Source organism: Phaseolus vulgaris, chromosome 11, assembly GCF_051622355.1.
Source record: "Phaseolus vulgaris cultivar YP4 chromosome 11, ASM5162235v1, whole genome shotgun sequence".
Classification (NCBI taxonomy): domain Eukaryota; kingdom Viridiplantae; phylum Streptophyta; class Magnoliopsida; order Fabales; family Fabaceae; genus Phaseolus; species Phaseolus vulgaris.
This window is the reverse complement of record NC_143508.1, coordinates 12988243-12995143: the sequence shown is the minus strand read 5'-3', so window position 1 is coordinate 12995143 and position 6901 is coordinate 12988243. Positions and strand designations below refer to the sequence as shown.

Below are 6901 nucleotides of genomic sequence, written 5' to 3'. Positions count from 1 at the left end.
TTCTTTGTCAAAAGGGTTTGTACACTCTTTAAATATCTTTAATTATATTTATTTTTTTCTGATAAAAAAATATTTCAATCTGCACTATATTTAACATTGTCTTTTCTTTTCTTCTAATCTGACATAACATTGCAAAGTATCAAAGTATTATTGTCAGAGATGTATTTCCCTACCTATGAAAATAATTAAAAATAATTTTTTTTTCTAGTTTTAAAGAATTATTGTTTTCAAGGAAATTTCAGTTCAAACTGTGATGCATTTAAAAATTCCTCATAACAGAACAAAGAAAGCTTCCAATAGAAAGAAAAAGAAAAGAATATAGGTGAGAGTTTATCACTTTATATTTTTTCTGTTATTTGAAAATACTAAATAAAATAAATAATTTTTCTTTAGAAGAGTATAAATCAATAACAATAATAATTACATAATGTTACTATAGTTTCTACTCTTCTAAGAAAAAAATAATTATTTTATTTATTATTTTAAATAACAGATTTCTTTTCTTCTTCTCTAGTATAAGTTTTCTTTGTCTTGTTTTGAGGAATATTTTAGTGCATCACAGTTGGAATTGAAGTAATTTGCAAAGCAATTTTTTTTTAAAGTAGTAAGACAATTTTTCTTATAATTATTTTCCGAAGAAGGCAAATGCATCTTTGACAGCAATGTACTTTGTATGCCAATTTTATTATGTCAGAAGAAGACATTAAAAAAACAGTGTTAAGTAAGTGAATGTTGAAATAGGTGATAATGTATAAGCTAATGTTGGAATGTGAATTTTTCACATCAATTTTCTTAAACATTCTCCCTCAAAATTAGGTTTTTTTATTATGATTGGGTTATTTTTTTTTGTTTTTACTAAAATGGGGTCCGTTTAAAAAAAATTACAAATTTAGGCAAGTCGTACTTAATTGAGACGACTTCATATGCAGAAGTCGTCCCAATTAGGCACGACTTCTGCTATGTCATACTAAAGTCGTGCCAACTTGGTACGACTTCTGCCCCGTCATACTGAAGTTGTGCCAACTTGGCATGACTTCTGCCACGTCATAATTTTTTATTTTATTGTTTATATATTGGATAGTAAGTTATGTAATGTTAAAAATTAATTTCTTCTCATCATTACGTGTTTTGTAAAATCATTACTTCTCAAGCTATTTATTTTGCAAATTCACAACAATAATTCTCTATTTATTTTCCAAATATAATAATTTTTCATTTATCTATTTATTTTCAAATTCAATAACAATTTTCTTCATTTTTTAATTAATCAAATAATCAAGTTATTGTATTACATTACCATCAAACATGATCCATACACGATTATCCAATTTTTTGTTCCTTAAAACTAACACTCTTAGAAAATTATGTATCAAATTAATTTTTAACATTACATAACTTACTATCCAATATATAAACAATAAAATTAAAAAAAAATATGACGTGGCAGAAGTCGTGCCAACTTGACACGACTTCTATATGACAGGGCAGAAGTCGTGCCAAGTTGGCACGACTTCAGTATGACATGGCAGAAGTTGTGCCTAATTGGAACGATTTCTGCATATGAAGTCGTACTGAATTGACACGACTTGCCTAAATTTATAATTTTTTTTAAACGGACCCCATTTTGAAAAAAAACAAAAAAAAAATAACCCATCATGGTCAAAAAAACCTTAAAATTAAATCTTTGTATCTAAAAATAATAATAATAAAATTAAAGGAAGTATTTGAAGAATGTTTCAACTCTTATATTTTTTTTTATTTGAAATAATCTTTAGAGATTATCTTAGATTTTTTATATTAGGGTTGAGATATATTTTTTTAATTTAATTATTTTTTATAAAAAAAATCACATTATCTTATCTCCTTGTCTTTTTTTAATGGACAAAAGTATTTATATATATTTATTGGATATATATATATATATATATATATATATATATATATATATATATATATATCTTGACTTTTGTTTGCAACACCACGAAAATTCGTATATTTGATTAATTTATTAATAACAATACATAGATATGATTTAAGTAATAACCTAAGTATAAAACTGTAAATTAAATGATTAAAGGGATGAATATTTGATATTATATATTAATTGAAGTAGTTATTATTTTTAACTAATTTTTACACGTTTCATGTCTTGTTCTTTGTTCTGATATACACAGCTCTGGAAGATGACAAAATGGCATGCAACTAACCATAAATGTATTGTTCTTTCATAGGTCTTTTCTGCATGCTTCTTGAAATAACTCAAAAAAATATCATTTTCTAGTTTCAACCAATTTTTTTTTTCAAAAACCAAATCAAAATATCCCATTTTTACATGATATATTGCAAAAATAAAATCATTTTGCTTTGCTTTTTGTAAAAAGGAGAATTGATTGAAACTAGAAAAATAACCATTTTTCTTGAAGCGTTTTTGACTGTTCATATTGCATTGGATTTGCCAGGAACCACATATTTTAAATCGAGCTTTTCTTCTTTTTCTTCTTCTCTTGTTTTAAAAATAATAAACAAATTTATTCTAGGCATTTTTGTGTTTTTCTTTAAAACTTAGAAATATATAAATATTTTGGTACTGAAAAATGTTTGGATATGCAATGTATGACAGACATGGAAGGTTGAAGTTATGCAATAATGACAGAAAGTGAATACAAATGGAAGCCAAATTAGCATCCCAATGCACTCAACAGATGTATCACACATCTCAACCATTAACAGATCTTTTATCAATGCAGAAATAAAGAAAGTTCAGTGGAAGAATTTAATTAAGCTTCGAATCTTAAATTAAGTTAATTTCGAATGTTTACAGATAAAGGTTGTTCTATCGAGCATTGTTCAGAAATTTCATGTGAAAAAATTAGTCAAGGAATCATTGTAAGTGATGCAGGTGTTTCAAGTTTATGTAAAATGGAAATTAACTTCAGATTTTTACCAATATTATTTCTTGTTTTACACTGTCATCCATTTTTATTTATTTATTTATTCACCTGTATATCTAAAGTTTTTTTTTTATCAGCAATCCTGTATATCTAAAGTATTACAGCTATGAGAGTTCCTAATAAATACATTTTTTGTTTGTTTGTAACTGCTATTAAGTATTGTTTGTAATTTTATTAATATATGCTTTTTTATAAAAAAAAAAATTGTATACGTGAGTGAAATTAGTTTTGGCGGAATCTTAGCTTGCACAATTCATAGGAATTCATCGATGATAGTAATAATGTGTAGGTTAGTCGTTGTTTTTTTTAGTACAATTAATATAGGTTTTGAACAATTACTTATTAAATATGTAATTAATTTTTGTTAGATAATGGCTTTTCAATCTATGATGACTTTGGTTCATTTTTGACGGACGAACTCATGTCATCACAATTCGTAATTGAAGTTACTAGATATATAAAAGTAAACAACTGTATGACACTCACAACTCTAAAACAAATTATTTTAAATTTGTTCATCCCTTTCAACGGCAAATCATACACGGTTGATTTGCTTTATCGTTGTCCACTAACAATGAATGGACTATGGACTTAATATCGTTGCTTGACCATTCAAGATGACGATGATCTACAATATGTGGTTGCATATGCCAAAAAATATGAACCTCTCATACAGTTTGAGGTCATGACATTCATTCACGAATTTAAGACAACAAGTGATATCGCAGCCTAATGGATATACCATTCGCAGCCTAAGACAACAAGTGATAGGTAAAAATGTACTCAGAGATACTTCATTGCAGCCTAATGGATATACCATTCACATACTTAGGCCTACCTATTGGTGGTAATCAGGCTAGGTGCTCCTTTTGGGATCCGGTATTATCGAAGATAAGAAAGAAACTCTCGATATGGAAAGGGAGGAATCTCTCCTTCGCGGGAAGAGTTTGCCTTATAAAATCTGTCATCAATGCCATACCACTATTTTTTCTATCTTTTTTAAAGTCCTGGTTGGAGTATGCAAGGAGATCACAAAATTACAAAGGAAGTTCCTATGGGGATGGGGAGCAGAAGGGAGGAAAATTGCATGGACTAGTTGGGAGAACATATGCAAAGCGAAAGAGCCGGTTAGGTATTAAAAGTATTGATTTATTCAATAAGGCACTCTTGGCAAAATGGTTTTGGAGAATGGGTTCCACTGAGAAGGGTCTCTGGAAGGATGTTCTTGAATCGAAGTATGGATTGTGGAGTATGACAAGCTCATTTACACCGGATCAAAATAGGTATAAATCTAGATGGTGGAATGATTTATTCAAGGTTAGCCTTTCAGATCAAGGGGACAATTGGGTCAATTCAAATATGGTTTGACAACTTGGATCCGGGGACAAGATAAAATTCTGGGAAGATGAGTGGCTAGCCAATGGTCAACTCAAAGGTAGGTATGAAAGAATATATAATAATTTTGATCTTAAAGACAAAACTATTGGTAACTTTGGAAGTTGGTCTACATAGGGGTGGGAGTGGAAATTTAGCTGGAGAAGAGAATGGTTTGAGTGGGAAAGAACGATGATAGAGGAGTTTATGGAAAACTTATCACAGGTGTCACTATATCCAAACAAAGAGGACTTACGACTATGGAATGATCCTCCATCATACACGTTTTCGGTTAAATCTGCTTACAATAAATTAATCAAGCAGACATATGGGGGGGTGTCAGGGGTATTCGAGTATCTTTGGAATTTAAAGGTTATGCCATCAGCTCAGTTTTATGTGTGGAGGGCCCTATCGAATAGGATAATAACTAAGTTGAATTTGCATAAAAGGGGAGTTTTATTGGGGGATACAATATGTGTTTTATGTGGAAGGGAGGAGGAGTCAACCTCACACATTCTTGTTACTTGTGATGTATCAACCAAGGTTTGGAATATGTGCTTTAACTGGACAGGAATTAGTTCGGTAGATCATAATGATTTGATTCATTATTTCGAACAATTTTCTTGTATGTGTTTTAACCAAGAAGGCAACAGACTATGGAAAAGTCTATGGGTCTCAGTGATTTGGTGCATTTGGAAGCATAGAAACAAGGTTATTTTTAACCAAACAAAGATAGATGTAGATGAAATCTTTACTATGGCACAAGTACAAACATGGGTGTGGATGAAACATTAAGAAAGAAAAGTTAAGTTCTCCTTCTCTGATTGGATCTTATCGCCTTTAACATGCATTAATATGGCAACAAAATAAAAAGAGATAAGCATAATTACTGTTTTCTCAATTAAGTACATGGTTTGCTGGTTTTGTTATAAATCTGTCAATGATTTATTCTATGATCACTGTTATGGGTATGTATTATTTTTTGAAATAGCTGAAAGGTTTGGAAGGTAGTGTTAAGTGGTGCAGGTTAAAGTGTTAGAAGAACACATGTCAAAGGCTGGTATTCTTGGCTTGATTATGTTGTTGGTAGGGGGCAGATTGACGAAGCTGATGTTGGCAAGAATTAATGGGTGTAGATTTCCAAACGGGCTTATTTAGCTTAAGAAAAATCAAAGCTGCAACTAAAAACTTTGATTTTAGCTTCAAGATTGGAGAAGGAGGTTTTGGTCCTGTATACAAGGGTGTTCTCTCAGATGGCACGTCTTGCTCGTGCTTTATTTGAACCAGAAAAATCTGAATTGAAGCTGAATTGGTCAACAAGGCAAAAGATCTGTGTTGGTATTGCTAGAGGTTTGGCTTACATCCATGGAGAGTCAAGGCTAAAGATAGTTCACAGAGACATCAAGGCCACTAATGTGTTACTAGACAAAGATCTCAACCCAAAGATATCTGATTTTGGTTTGGACAAACTTGATGAAGAGGGCAACACACACATAACTACCAGAGTAGCTGGCACCTATGGATACATGGCTCCAGAATATGCAATGCATGGTTATTTAACTGATAAAGCAGGTGTGTATAATTTTGGTATTGTTGCACTAGAAATTGTTAGCGGAAAAAGTAATAACATGAATTGGCCAATGGAAGGATGTTTCTCTCTCGTTCATGTGGTGCATCTCTTGAAAAAACAAAATGATCTAATGGACCTAGTTGATGAGAGGCGGGGTAAGGATTTCAGAAAAGATGAAGTAGTGGTAATGATTAATGTGGCTCTATTATGTACGCAAGTTTCCCCAATGCATAGACCCACCATGGCTTCTGTTGTATGCATGCTTGAAGGAAAAACTAAAGTTCCAGAGGTGGTAGTAGATACAAGTGAAATATTAGATGGAAAGAAGTTGGAGATGCAACAATATTACAGTACGAGAAAGAAAATAAAACTCAAGAAACTCAAGAAGAGAGCATCTCAATGGGTGAAACTTTAACATTTATGTCTGATATAGGTTTATATTCTATCAACATGGATTCTTCTTTCCAAGAGAAGAGTCATTAGATAATTATCACCACTTAGCAGATTATGTACTCTTGAGCAGATTTGGGTGGTGTATGGGAAGGATGAAATATGCAAGTTGTATGTACAGCTATGCATGTGAGCTGGTTTTGCTTTTCAGGGCCCAATCTTTTTGGTGCTGTGGTGAGGAAGTAGACCTGACTCATGCTTATTGTTATGAGCCCAAGCTTTGATGAAAAGATTAGGCTTGCCTCGTCGTTATTCCGGGTATATCATGCAGATTTTTATTCTTATTTTTCTGTTTTAATTGTTTTTTAGATTTGCTGTTGTTAGTTCTGTATAAGGGTTGGGACACCCCGAAGTGTCCTTTTAATTTAATTTATTTAATTCTTTGCTGAAAAAAAAAGTGATATCGCTTGGGAATACTTAGAAAAATAACTAAATGATTCCCTAGATATAGAGTAACTATGCAACTTTTATTTATTTTTTTCTTAAATTTGTAGTATGTTTTCTATTGAATTTTAATATATGTTTGTTATAATAAGTTAATGATATTTTATTTTTA

At 31.0% G+C, this 6901-nt stretch overlaps 1 pseudogene; it reads left to right on the top strand.

The window, feature by feature from the left end:
* The first annotated feature begins 5451 nt into the window (after positions 1–5451).
* LOC137834361 (putative leucine-rich repeat receptor-like serine/threonine-protein kinase At3g14840 pseudogene) lies at positions 5452–6378 on the top strand (annotated as a pseudogene).
* The last annotated feature ends 523 nt before the right edge of the window (positions 6379–6901 follow it).